Source organism: Aethalodelphis obliquidens, unplaced genomic scaffold (assembly GCF_003676395.1).
Source record: "Aethalodelphis obliquidens isolate GAN/ISIS:26980383/991018 unplaced genomic scaffold, ASM367639v1 scaffold50, whole genome shotgun sequence".
NCBI lineage: Eukaryota > Metazoa > Chordata > Mammalia > Artiodactyla > Delphinidae > Aethalodelphis > Aethalodelphis obliquidens.
Window position 1 is genome coordinate 9543366 of NW_020837994.1, and position 15217 is coordinate 9558582.

Consider the following 15217-nt stretch of genomic DNA (forward strand, 5'->3'; position numbering starts at 1 on the left):
ACATTTTACCTTGAAATACTTCAACATGAGTTTTCTTAAAATAAGGACTTTCTTCTACATAATTATTGGTACAATATCATTATCACACTAAAAACTATAACAGTAGTTCTACAACATTGTCTAATGTTTAGCCCATATTTAAGTTTTTCTACTTGTCCCTAAGTTGTAATTGTTGTCGATGTTGTTTAACCAGGATTTCATTAAGGTGACTCCATGGGGTTTGGTTACGTCTCCTGTGTCTTTTTCTAGAAGTTCACCTCTTTTTTCCCACAACATTGGGTTTATGAAAATATCAGACCATTGTTTTGTAGAATGTCCCACATACAGATTTTTGTATTTGCTTCTTTGTAGTATCACTACCTTGTCTCTCTGTCTCCAGTGTTTCCTGTAAATAAGGTCTAAAGACCTGATTAGATTTAGGGTTGGGGCAGAGATATTTCATGGATTTATGTTGTGCACTTCATATTGTATCAGTGGAGACACAGTATCAAGTTATCCCACTATTAATGATGCTAAGTGAGATTGCTTGCTTAAGATGTTGCCCACCAGATCTCTCTAGTCTACAGGTACTTTTTTTCTTTTTTTTCCTTTTTTTAAGAGTAAAGAGTCTGTATTATAGTTGCCTACCAGTGGTGTTAATGAGTTTCCATTTCCTGCTCTCTATCACTATGTACTCAAGAATTTTTACTTACTCAGTGATGTACAGTCGGTTTCACTCATTCTTTTTGATACTCCATGTAATACTTGCTCCCTCACTTCTAGCTACTATTGTTTATAGCCAGTCTCCATCAAAAAATAGTCACTGTCAGCTTTCACATCACTCACTATTCAACCTGCTGCAATCTATTCTCTCTCCCCCACCTCCAGTGGCTATGGTGTTGGTAGTTTTCTAACCCTCAAATCCAATGGATTTGTCATTCCTTATTTTATTTGATCTCTTTGCACTCTATATACAGGTAACATTTTCATGGTTTCTGGTTTCTCCTAGTCTCTGATCAGGTATGCCTGCAGGGCAATTTTTTTTTTTTTTTGCTGGGCCCTATATAAACAATTTGATTTTAAGATGTATTACAAAATTCATGGTCCCATGTAAGGTAGAGTTCATCAATGAAGATTTAGAATAATGGATAAGAAAAAGATGTGCATTTATTGACCAGTCAGTGCATGTGAAGATTCTTTATAGTATACAGGCAGCACCCCTTTCTCAGGCCAAGGTAATAGTCTCTTCATGTTCTTTATTGTCAAATGTGCCATTCCTGGCTAATTTCATATCTCCCACTGTGATTAAAGAGTAGTAATGTAGTTACTATTGTATTGAACTATGTAGATCTTACCTCTACAGTTCCCTAATGTCATTTATTTAATGCTGGTTACATCTTTACTCATGCTGCATCCATTGTGCCACCGTGAGTACTGGCTTCCAGTAACTCTCTCAAATGTTGTTACTCTGCTTCACTGATGATTATCAAAAATGCAGATCTTACACAGAGTATGCAGGAAAATGTGAATAATAATTCATTTTCTGGTGATATTTAGCATTTGGACTTTTCTAGCATAGACGTAGAGCACATGTTCTAACCGTGTCTTCTCTTGAACTTTTTAGGCTGTAATTACTGCATTCCCAAACTGTGATCTCTTAGCCACACCCAGGAAGAATAGTCAAGAGGCCCACGGATGGAGCAAGAAGAATAGTTTCATTTGTGCAAGGAATGCCCATTCCTCCATCAGCATGGCTTAAGCCCATACCTAGAGGGCACAAGGTTGCTGTCAATTGGAAATGAGAGGACATTGATTGGAAGAGCCAGTTGGCATAGCAGAGCAGCAGTCTTAAAAGGCCTCAGATTAGATGGGCCTGTCCTGACACACAGTGCAGAACCTGCAGAGAGGGTAAGGGGACCTCCCTGGTGCCAGTGGTGGGAGGTGGACAGAATTTAAGAACAATGTCACCATCCTCACAAACTTGGTGGTCTACAGACCAAAGACAGTCCCATAGTTGGAACACAGACCAGTGGGAGCCAATGCACAGACCCACACATACAACTCAATCTCAAGGGTCAATGGTTTGGTAACCCAAAACCCTGAATTCATTCTGTGTCCAATATGAGAGTCACCTAAAAGCACCATTCTGGCAGCTCAGTTTCCTACTATTGTGTGAAGGAAATATTGCTTCGGCCAGTAGAAATGGTCCACTCTTCAGACCCAGGGAAATTCCATAGGCACAAGACCCAGAGCTCCTTAGAGCTTTTGTTCCACATGAAGAGTAGGTGAGTGGGTTAGAGGGTCAGAGAGTACCTCAGATGGGAGAAATGGCATGTGTCCCAGCACCAAAGTGGGACTTGAAAATCTCAAGAGAGGCATTCTGGCGACCACGTCTACGTGGGGACCAGATCCAGGCTCAGGGTGCCTTCCTTAGTTCCAGGAACTGGAGGTGAATTTAGAAAATCTTGAGGAAGACACTCCAAAGCATCAGTCTCCCTGAAGCATGGGGCTGGTCAGGGTCCTTTCTTACTCAGCTCTTAGAGGTACTGTCTGATCATCCCCTCTTATTATCCTTGACTGCTTCATTTGCCTGCCTTTTAAAAGATGGTGCCTCAGTGTTCTGTTATTGGCCCTTCTGTTGAAAACCCGAATGAACTTTTTGGCCAACCCAATACATGTACTCTTTGGTTGAATTTATCCACTCATCTGTAGTTACCACCCATAAGCTGTTTAATTCAAAATCTGTCTTTTATCTAGACTCTCCTGAGACCAAACTTGTATGTTAGTGTTTTATTATTCAGCTCAAAATGTTTTATAATTTCCATGTGGGTTCTTTGACCCCTGAATTTTTTACAAATGTATTTCTTCATTTCCAAACAGAAAGGATTCTTTCCCTAGCTATCTCTTTATGAATGATTTCTACCTGAATTACACTGTGGTCAGAAAAATTATTCTATATTATTTCAGTCCTTTGAAATTTGTTGAGACATTTTCTGGCCCAATCTATAGCCAGATTGTAAATGTTCTAGGTGTGCTTGAAAAGAACATATATTCTGCAGTTACTGGGCACAGAATTTTATATGTGTATATTACATATATTAATCATGTTCAAATTATCTATATCTGTACTGACTTTTCCCTTGTTTTATTAATTATTGAAAGAGGGATTTTTAAATCTCCCTCTATGATTATGAATATGTATATTTCTCCTTTTAGTTCTGTCAATTTTTATTTCATTTTGAGACTATGTTATTAGACACAAATTCAATCTTGTGTCTTCCTGATGGACATGGGGAAAGTCCCGTTTCATTGCTATTAATGCTTTTTGTCCTAAAATCTAATTGTTATTACTGTACTACATTAGTTTTGTCTTGGTTAGTGGGTTTTGTTTTTCATTTCTCTTTTATTTGTTTGTTTATTTATTGGCTGCATTAGGTCTTAGTTGTTGTGCACAGGCTTTTCTCTAGTTGTGGCAAGCAGGGCTACTGTTCATTGTGGTGCGCAGGCTTCTCATTGCAGTGGCTTCTCTTGTTGCGGAGCGTGGCCTCTAGGGCGTGCAGGTTTCAGTAGTTGTGGCTCGTGGGCTCTAGAGAGCAGGCTCAGTAGTTGTGGCCCACAGGCTTAGTTGCTCCGTGGCATGTGGGATCCTCCTGGACATGGGTTCGATCCCACATCGAACCCATGTCCCCTGCATTGGCAGGCGGACTATTAACCACTGTGCTACCAGGGAAGTCCCTCATTTCTCTTTTAAATCTTTCTGTAGCTTTACATCATAGAAATGTTTCCTGTAAACCTCATATAGTTTGGTTTTGTTTTATTGTCCAGTTTGACAATCTTTGTCCTCTAGCTGGAATATTTCATCCATTAACAATTAATGTAATAATTTAAATATATTTGAGTTTATCATATTTCATGCTTCCTGTTTATCCTGTCTATTCAATGTTTTGTGACTTCTTCTTTTTCTTATAATCCTTTCCCAAAGACCTTAAATCTTTTTAATACATTTACTATTTCTTTTAATTATGTTTGTCATAAGTTTTAATTCTATATTTTTAACTCCACAAGATATAGTTTCTATAGTCAGTTTTTTATATTTTTTTTGTTTTTGTTTTAGATTTACCCACATATTTACCATTCTCTTTGCTCTTCAATTTATGTTTTATCCTAGATCTTATATCACTTTCCTTTGGTCTGAAATAAAACCTTCAGAATTTTTTTTTTTAACTTTTATCTATGTAGTTTTTTCTTTTAATCCAGAGTTGTTTTTTGAGTTTTGAGTGTCCTAGCTTTGGCAGTTTACTGTTTATTTATTTATTTGGTTGCACCAGGTCTTTAGTTGGGGCAGGCGGGCTCCTTAGTTGTGTGCGGTATGCATGTGGGATCACCAGCAATCAAACCCAGGCCCCCTGCATCAGGAGCATAGAGTCTTAATGACTGTGCCACCAGGGAAGTCCCCAGAATTATTTCTTCTGTTGAGATTTTCTTGATGGAAAACTCAGGTTTTTTGAATTTGCATATTTATTTATTTGTTTGAAGATGTCTTTATTTTCACTCTCAATCTTTTTCTTTTTTTGGCCACTCCACACAGCTTGCAGGATCTTAGTTCCCCAACCAGGGACTAAACCTAGGCCACAGCAGTGAAAGCACCAAGTCCTCACCACTGGATCACCAGGGAATTCCCAATTTTTCACTCTCAATCTTGAAAGATATTTTCTCTGAGTGTAGAATTCTAGGGTAGGAGTTATTCTCTTTGCACTCACAATGCCATTCAACTGTCCCTGGCTCTCATTGCTGTTGAGAGATCAGCTAACTGCCTTTTTTTTTTTTTTTTAAGTAATCTGATATTTTTCTTTCTGGATATTTTTATTCTGCCTTTAGTGTTCCTCAGTTCTATTAATGATGTGTTGAGATATGGATTTCTTCTTTTTTTTTTCTTTACGGTACGTGGGCCTCTCACTGTTGTGGCCTCTCCTGTTGCGGAGCACAGGCTCCGGACGCGCAGGCTCAGCGGCCGTGGCTCACGGGCCCAGCCACTCCGCAGCATGTGGGATCTTCCCGGACCGGGGCACGAACCTGCGTCCCCTGCATTGGCAGGCGGACTCTCAACCACTGTGCCACCAGGGAAGCCTCGGATTTCTTCTTTTAATTCTTCTTGAGATTCATTAAGTTTACTGAATCTGTGCATTAGTGCCTTTTAACAGTTCTAAAGATTTCTCAGCCATAATCTTAAAATATTGCCTCTACTCCATTCACTCTCATTTGAGAATTCCAATTAAACATGTTATGCATTCTCACTCTTTCATTTCTCTTAACCTTTCCTTGATTGTTTTCCTCTTTATATCTGTGCTGCATTCTATACAATTTCTTCTGACATCTTCATCTGTGTCTAATCTACTTTTCTACCTACCCATTGAGTTTTTCTTTCAAAAATTATATATTTTCTGAAAGCTGGATTTTTTTTTTTGAATTTGCTAGATCACATTTTAAAGTGTTCTTTTTCCTCTAGACATTTTCAGGTTTGTCTGTTACTACTTCAGACACAGTAAGCATAGTTGTTTTATATTCTGTGTTTGACAGTTTCAGTAACTAAAGTCTTGATAGGTCCCTATTGTCATATTTTTTTTCTGCTGGTTCTCACTCATAGTGCCATGTTTCCTTGAGGCCTAGTTTAGCTGGAGCTACTTGTTTTCTTTGGAAAATTATTTATAAGAATTCTGAGGCCTAAGAAAATGTTTTCTGGGGAAGGATTTCCATTTGCTTCTGCCAAGTGCCTGGAATCACTACCAGTATAAAACAACTTAAACTAAATTCATATTTGAGGGCTTTTTATTTTTTTAATTTATTTTATGAAGTATAATTGATTTATAATGTTGTGTTAATTTCTACTGTGAGAGTTTTTTAGATCCGCCAAATGAGCTGAATTTGGGTGCTAAATCATACAGGGGTCAGATTATGACTATAACTTCTTAGGGACTGTTTCCTTCCTCCACTGCTGAGGGTTTATATCTGATTCCCCCTACACTGAAGACCTTCTGAGGTCCTGCCTTGATGGGCAATTCCTAATCCTATTAGATTCCTTACCATGAGCAAGTTATCTTCTGTCCCCCATACCTCACACAACAATGAAAACTGAGTTAAGATTGTCCCCTAAGCATTTTGTCCATCTTTTATGGCTGAATTATTTGTGACTATATTACAGTATTTGACCTGCCATGAATTATCATTTAATAATAAATGTCCCAGGATTTTTACTCCTTTTAGATGATAAAAAAAAACTACCCTCAAAGTTGCAGCTACCTTATTAGACTGTTAAACAGTTATTAAATTTCTAAATATTGCATCTCATCAGTTCTTAGCATTTTAGACCTGGAGGGGACCTTGGAAAACATCTGAATCAGTGGTTCTCATCCATAGGCTGCTCATTTAAATCACTTGGGACCTTTTAAAACCATATTGATGCCTAGATCTCATCCCAGACCAGATTTATCAGAATTTGTGAGGATAAATCTCACATATCAGTAGTTTTTTTAAACTCTCCAGGTGATTCTAATGTGAATCCAAGGTTAAAAAGCACTGGTCTAAACCTCATAGATGAGGAAACTGAGACCCAAAGATGCTAAAAGTCTTCCCAAAATTCACATTTACATAAGGTAGAGATTAGAACGTGAAGTACCCTAAGTCTTACTCCAGGACTCTATTGCCCCATTCTGCCTCCTTTATTATTGAATACTAAATAAAGATTGGCAACAACATTTCTTTTAATTCAAGAATTCATACAACAAACATCATGTGTTTTCTGGATACTTGGCACTAATGATAGGATTATTAAATAGAAAAATACTCTGGAAACTTAAGGTTAGAGAAAAGCTGATGGAAAACTAGAAGGATTATCTAGTTAGCATTTGTTCTTTAAAGTCACTGCCTAGTCTGGATCTTCTACCTAAGATGCAACGAAATGTTTTGGTTATAATTTAATACCAGGGGCAAAAGAACCTGTCTTCCCATTAAAACTGATATGTTTAATTATTTTCTAATAATGAGAACTGCATCCTTGACTGTTTTTCCTTTTTCTTGTAAAGAATTCAAAACCAAACATGATGCTCAGTTATAGCCACTGTACTGGGTCTTATGGTTTGCTCCCTCCTTTTAAGTGATCTGAATTTTATTTCCATTTTTATTAACATTATGGCATAAGTGCCTTTTATTATACAAATGCCTTTATTAGTTTTGAAAGGAAGTGGTGAAGTAAATTTTTAAATTTAAAAACCAACCTCAATTCATTAATAGATTGTTACCATTTAATGAGTAAAGTATATGTAAACTGCTGTTTTTTATTTCCCTAGAGTGTTTACCAAGGAAAACATAAAATATAGACTCCTAAATTTATCTAAGAGAGAAATTTTAGATACATGGTTTTCTCAATCAGCATTATTCATTTTATAGATTTCTTTGATAATTATCAGTTGTGAAAGTCATACCTATACCTATTAGATGACTGATTATGTATGCATACGTACCAGAATCTAATGTGATACCACGGCCAGCCAGACTTTTCTTTTAGCTGCTGGTCTTTAAAGAGTCGATAACCATTTCTTGATAGCCATAACTTATGTGGCAGACCTTTGTTAGGTTCTATCATTCATTAGAAGTATTCAGCAAATTGTTTGTTGCCTTCCAGAATGTACCTGGCACTGTGCTAGGTTTAAGATAACTGCTATCAAGAAGCTCACACTCTAATACATGATGTCACATACATTATATCATTTAGCTTTCATTCAATCCTGTAAAATATTGTTATCCCCATAGCCTCTACTATCTTATCTGTAAAACAGAAATAATACCTCTTAAAGCTACTGTGAGAGTTAAATAAGACAGTAAGTGTGGAACATGTTCCTGCCATCAAATTCAGTGTTCTTTCTACACCACCACACCTTCCAATACCAGAATTTTCTGTTTGCTTTCACCTACCCCTTTATTCTTCAGACACCATTTTGAATTAGCATCTGCTCTATGGTTGTAATACCTTTAACCAATTCCGATTCCTCACCTCCACCATGGCTTCTTCCCATCTTTCTCCCTCTATTAAAATCCAATCCTTTTCTGACCCCTTGCTTCCCCCTTGCAACTCAAAGTATTTTTGGAAATGATCCCTTATCACTGATTCATTGTTGATGGCAATGTAATTGGTATGAATTCTGTGTAAGATAATTTGGCATTATCTGTGAAAATTATAAAAGCATTTCCACTTGTAAAAAGTTATCCCACAATTATATTCATATATAAAGAAGTATTAAAGAAAGATATTCCAGGGCTTCCCTGGTGGCGCAGTGGTTGAGAGTCCGCCTGCCGATGCAGGGGACGCGGGTTCGTGCCCTGGTCCGGGAGGATCCCACATGCCGCGGAGCGGCTGGGGCCGTGAGCCATGGCCACTGAGCCTGTGCGTCTGGACCCTGTGCTCCGCAGCGGGAGAGGCCATAGCAGTGAGAGGCCCGCGTACCACAAAAAAAAAAAAAAAAGAAAAAAGAAAGATATCCCATATTGCATTGTTTTTAATAGCAAAATAGTGAAACAAATAATCATCAACATTTATAAATGGTTTTATATGTGTAGAATATTACTGGAAGGATACAAAAAAACCAGTGAAAATTTTTTTAAAAAGTGAAAATCAGAGTGTATGGCATTATATGTATACACGTACACATATATACACATATAGACATATATATGTATATATCTTTCATGAGTATAATGATACTTTAAACACTAGGTGCCTTCAAATGATGATAGAGAACCAATTCATTGTCTTGAAAACTTATAAAAACAAAGGGAAAGAATTAAACATTTATCTTAATTTTCTTATATAAACTGTACCATTGGATAACCAAATAGCTGTAGGGAGATTCTCCTTATAAAGACTCCAACTAATACATTTCATAAATGATAGAAATGGAATATCACCATTTTGCAATCCCCAATGAATAATGGATGTGCTCATTGAGCATCAGTGGCTGCTAATATTCCAAAAAGAGACAAGGAGCACCTGTCTATTTACTAGATGACTTGCTGCCTGATTCATAAATCATTCAATAAAGTCAATTAGATCTTCAAAAAAACCAAAAAGACAAGATATTATATGCTTCCAGATGAAAGAATATATCACTTCCTTTAATCTTGCCAAAAGTATTGAACCTGAGTCTAATCTCGCCTCTGTATCTAGCTGTCAATTTGCAAAATACACAACTGACAAAAGAACATGCAGACCTACACCAATAAAAATGAAATCAGCAAAATCCAGACTAGGAAACTGCATATCAGACAATGCATGTTCTTCAACAGATGATTTTAAGGAAAAGAAAAAGATGGTGGAGGAGCCTGTAAATCATTTAAAAGGCGCATGAAATTTTTTTTAATGGGCAAGACTAAACTCCAGTGCCTTGAGATGCACACTTGAGTATGTCAATTCCTTGATCACTATGAAGTCAAGATAGTTTCTTTGAGAAGGAGAGGAGATTCAGGAATGGTTGGCAAAGTTCTATTTCTTGACTCAAATACAAGTGTGTTTACCTTATGATAGTTTACTAAATGATACACTTGTTTTCCTGCATTTATGTTTTAGTTTATATTTTTTAATGTTTTAAAAATAATTGAAAAGAATGTAAGTAGGTGCATTGTAACGAGGGAAACAAAAGGCACAGACAGGTGGAGCATCTCTCTTTGGGCCAGTCCTCATAGTTATTTTACATACTTTGTCATTTACAGAAGTCAGGTAACTCACTCAAGGCCAAGGCCACATCACTAAGTGGCAGAGCCAAAGCTCTGATTTTTCCAGTGCACTGCACCGCCTCTCAGGCCTTAGGGGGAATGCTGCAAGAGCCCTCACCTCTTAGGCCAGGCATTTCTCTGTGAGACAACTTCTGCCTTCTTGTTGACCAGTGGCTGCAGCCACTTGAATAATTTAAGGTTGAAGGCAGGTGAAGTATTCTGCACTGTTTTTATCTGATCCATCACTTGCACTTTCAGCCTAAATTAATTTGTTATGTGATAAGAGAAAATTATCTCCATGGGAGAGAAATGAACTCACCTATAAAAATATTGCCTTTTCCCTAATAGGATTCAGTCTGTTTCCTGCAGTTCCCTTTAGGTGCCAAGCTGAAGTGTATGACCGCTTGGCCTATCTCCCTTCATCACAATTCCTTCACTGGCTGAAGAATTTTCTGCTAACTCGAGCTACCAACTCTGCCAAGAGCCAGGTGTTTGTCCATCCCTTGCCTGCCTTGGGTGGGAAATGATAACTCATGACATTGCAAAACCCAGGGCTGACCAGCAGCTTTCTCATTTTGTATACAGCAAATACAGGGGCTCAGGGCCTGGGTTGATGGACACAATAGCACCTGTAATTAGATCCAGGTGCTGTATACACTGGCCATTGACTATGACTCCAATAATTACAAAGTCAACCAACCAAAATAGATGTTATCAAAGATGGCTAAAACAGAGACCTAAAAATCAGCAGGAGCTGGAGAAGCATTTTCCCACTCTTTGAAGATCTAAGCTTAAGATACATGTGTTTGGTAAAACAGGCATTTTTTCAGCAGGCCTTAACCAGATTACTTGTCTCAGGGCTTACAGCTTGGCTGGTATCAGATAAAGGGATTCATTGAAAGCATAAGCTTAAGGGACATGATTAAGTTAACTGGAGTCAATAAATGCCATTGACAGTATGTTACAGCTCTCTTAGATCTTGGGGTATTTCTTATGTAACAAAGGGGAAGTGGATATGGTAACTCTCATATTGAACCTGTAACTAAGCAGCCAGTCAGCCCAATTAACTAATACAATCTGCTGTAGATTGAATGTTTGTGTCCCCCCCATCCCCGAAATTCCTATGTTGAAACCTAATCCCCAAAGTGATGATGTTTGGAGGTAGGGTCTTTGGGAGGTGATTAGGTCATGAGGGAAAAGCCCTTATTAAAGAGGTCACAGAGAGCTCCCTCACCCCTTGTACCATGTGAGAACACAGTGAAAAGATGGCCATCTATGAACCAGGAAACATACCCTCACCAGATACCAAATCTGCAGGCACCTCGATCTTGGACTTCCCAGCTTCCAGAACTGTGAGAAGTAAATTTCTGATGTTTATAAGCCATCCAATCTATGGAATTTTGGTATAGCAGCCTGAAGAGACTAAGACACCATCTCTCAATGGCCTGCTAGATGACTAATTTTTATTTCATATATGTAGTGTTATTTATTATGTGCCTATTATATGCCAGACACAATGGCACTTTACTTGTATTATTTCATTTAATCCTCAGAGTAGCACTAGTATTCTGAGCACTAGTATTAGCTCAATTTTAAAGAAGAGAAAATTGAGGCACAGAGATAAAATAACTTGTTCAAGGCCATAACCAGTATATGGTAGAGCTAGGGTTCAAACATAGGTCTTTTGTCCATGCTCTTCCCACAAATACTAAGGCAAAGATTGCTAACAGCCTACCCTAATATCCATTCTCTGCTTCTTCCTTTGTAATAAAACCCCTATTTTATTCAGGAGAGAAATATGCCCTATTGAGAGACTGTATTTCCCTGCCTCCCTGGCAGGTCAAGTTCTGGTCAGAAAGATATAAATGGAAATGTTGTGTGGAACTTCCAAGAAGTTTCCTTAGAATGAAGGGATCAAGCCCTTCTTCCTCCTTCCTTTCTCTTTCTTCCTTCCTGCTGTGGAGACTGGGACGTGATGGCTAGGCCTCTAGCAGCTATCCTGGACAGGAAGGTGGTCTTGAAAATAGAGGCCAGAATGAGAGAGAGCCCAAGTCACTGATAACACCATGAAACCACAGTACTACCCATTCCAGGCTTCCAACCTCTAGACTTCTTTCACATGAGAAAAAGAAACCCTGCCTTGTTTTCTCGGGTTTATTATTATATGTAACCAAATATGCCACATATATCTGTATTTCACCCACATTTTGCCTTGCACAATTATCTAAAGCTAAATAATTCTGCTCTCGATGCCCACTAATTAGTAAAATAGCTGTCTGTGGCTCCAGCTTGTTTAACTCTTTATTAAAAAGGCCCGAAGAGAAAAGAACTAACATTTGTATGCCTTCTATGTGTTAGGTACCCATATATATTATTTAACATTCTCACTGTCTCATTCCATGATCATTCCCATCAGTGCTAATATATCCTGCTTTAAAAACAAAACTCTTTTTTTTTTTTTTTTTTTTTTGGCGGTACGCGGGCCTCTCACTGCTGTGGCCTCTCCCGTTGCGGAGCACAGGCTCCGGACGCGCAGGCTCAGCGGCCGTGGCTCACGGGCCTAGCCGCTCCACGGCATGTGGAATCTTCCTGGACCGGGGCACGAACCCGTGTCCCCTGCATCAGCAGATGGACTCTCAACCACTGTGCCACCAGGGAAGCCCCCAAAACTCTTTTTTGACTTCATATTCCTCTCAACACCCCTTATCAGCAAAAACTCCTTAAAAGATTTATATTATAGCCACTGTTCATCTCTCTTCTGATTCTCCTGAACCCAAGCAAGGCATTCTCTCATCCCCGTCACTCTGATAAAATAACTCTTTCAGCATCATCCATGACCTTCACCCTTGCTAACTCCACGGTCATCTCTTAGTCCTTGCCTCTCTTAATATATTAGCAGCATTTGACACAGGTGATTGCATCCTCCTTGAAATACTTTCTTCACTAGGCTTTCAGAATACCACTCTGTTTTCTTCCTGTTTCACTGGTCATGTGTTCTATCCCTTGCTGGTTCTTTCTTATCCCTGACTAAGTGTTGGGAGTACTCCAGGGTTCAGTCCTCAGTCCTCTTTTCCACTTACATTCACTTCTTTGGTGACATCAAACAGTTTTATGACTTTCAGTACCATCATTGTGGTATCAGCTCCCAAATTTCTACCTCCAGCCTGATCTTCCCAAATTTCAGAAACATATATATAGCTGCCAACTCAATCTCTCTATTTGGATATCGAATAGACATCTCAAACTGGACAGGTCCTAAACCAAACTCCTGGTTCACCCTGCCCGCCATAACTACTCCTCCAACAGTGTTTTCCTTATAAATGTCAGTAAAACACTACCAGTTGCTCAAGCCAAAAACTTCAGTGTCATCCTTGGCTCCTCTTTCTCTACATCTAAACCATGAGCAATGGGAATTCCCTGGTGGTCCAGCAGTTAGGACTCAGTGTTTTCACTGCCGAGGGCCCGGGTTCAATCCCTGGTCAGGGAACTAAGATCCCACAAACTGCTGTGCAGGGCAGCCAAAAAAATAAATAAACCATGAGCAAGACCTGTAGGCTCTATCTTTAAAATATATACAGAATCCATGTTTGAGGGCATTAAAAATTATTTAAAACTTTTTAGATATGATTATAATATTGTTGTCTTTTAAATTCTTTTAGTGATACATTCTGAAGTATTTTTAGATGAAATTACATGATATGTGGGCCTTGCTGCAAAACTACAGAATGGAGAAAATGGGAATATAGAAGAAACAAGATTGATCATGAGTCGGTAACTGTTGAAGGTGAGTGATGTGTACATGGAGGTTCATTATATCAATACTAGTCTACTATGTTTTACCTATGTTTGACATTTTCTATAATAAAAAGTTAAATAGTTCTCATCACACACAAAAAATTGTTTCTGTGTGTGGTGATGGATGTTAACTAGCATTATTGTGGCAATCATTTTGCAATATATACATATGTCAAATCATTATGTTGCACACCTGAAACTAATACAATGTTATATGTCAATTATAGCTCAATTTTTTAAAAATATGAGTAGCTCTATTTTTTAGTATTTTATTTTTAATTTTTTTTTAATTTATTTTTTTTAATTTATTTTATTTTTGGCTGTGCTGGGTCTTCATTGCTGCGCACGGGCGTTGCAGTGAGCGGGGGATGCTCTTCGTTGAGTGCACGGGGCTTCTCATTGCAGTGGCTTCTCTTGTTGCGGAGCACGGGCTCTAGGCGTACAGGCTTCAGCAGTTGTGGCATGTGGGCTCGGTAGTTGTGTCTTGCAGGCTCTAGAGCACAGGCTCAGTAGTTGTGGTACACTGGCTTAGTTGCTTCGCGGCGTGTGGGATCTTCCCAGACCAGGGCTCGAACCCATGTCCCCTGCATTGGCAGGTGGATTCTTAACCACTGCGCCACCAGGGAAGCCCCAGCTCAATTTAAAAAAATTTAAAAAGGTAAATAAAATAGAGCCAGAATAGGAGCACTTCCCACAATCTCCACACCTACTCCCATGTCCCAAGTCACTTTCTTTCACCTGGATTATAGCAGTGATCTCCTTAAATAGTCTCCCTGGTACTGCCTTTGCCTGTTTATAATCTACCCTCAACAGGGCATCAGGGTGATCTTGTTAAAATGTAAGTAAAGTCACTCCTCTACTCAAAACCCTCCAAAGGCTCCAGCTCACTCTAAGTCTAAAAACCAAAGTCTTTGCAGTGGACTCCAAGGTGCAATGATCCATGCCACCACTCCCCTCAAACCTTTGCCCCTCACTTTTTCATTTTGTTTTAGCCTTGTTGGCATCCCTTTGCCTTGAGGCCTTTGTACATTCTGTTCCCTCTGCCTAGAACACTTTTCACCAAAATGCATACACCATTCACTCTGTCACTTCTTTCAGGTCTACTATTAAATGACATATTATCAATGAGGGCCTCCCTTAACCACCTTATATGACGTATCAATACTCTACCATCACTGCTTCTCTCCTTGCCCAGGTTCATATTTTCTACCCCTCCCATGCTAAATCAATTCCATGAAATTAAGTTGTGTTTGTTTTGTTTTTTTAAACTTTGTTCACTGCTATAGTTTCTGTGACTAGAACACTACTTGGGACATACTAGGTGCTTGATAAATAAATGAATACCAATGTTGAGACCCTCATTTTATAATGAGGAAACTGAGATAAGAAGAGGTTAAATAACTTGCCTAGAATGCTTTCCATGTTCAAAGCAGGGTCTTAATCTTTGTCTTCTATACCAGTGCGCTTTTCTTTTTTTTTTTTTGGGCACACAGCATTCAGGGTCTTAGTTCCCTGACCAGGGATCAAACCCGTGCCCCCTGCAGTGTAAGCACAGAGTCTTAACCACTGGACCACCAGGGAAGTCCCTACCTGTGCAGTTTCTACTCCAAAAGTGCTGAAAGTATTTCACAAGTTTACAATCAGGATTAAATGTAAATATGAACATCAGTAAACTTTATAG

General features: G+C 38.7%; 1 protein-coding gene across 3 annotated transcripts in view; it reads left to right on the top strand.

Annotated features, from left to right (window-relative positions):
• Positions 1-13661, top strand: part of DDIAS (DNA damage induced apoptosis suppressor) — a 35538-nt gene extending 21877 nt beyond the window's left edge. Inside the window, exons 9-10 of one of the 3 annotated variants that reach the window (XR_003428107.1) lie at positions 1604-1887; positions 13401-13661. The gene's annotated coding sequence lies outside the window, so the exon portion shown is untranslated. Of the gene's footprint in view, positions 1-1603; positions 3060-13400 lie in introns of those variants that run through there. The other 2 variants (XM_027083523.1, XM_027083522.1) reach the window with 2 other exon arrangements.
• Positions 13662-15217: the final 1556 nt, after the last annotated feature.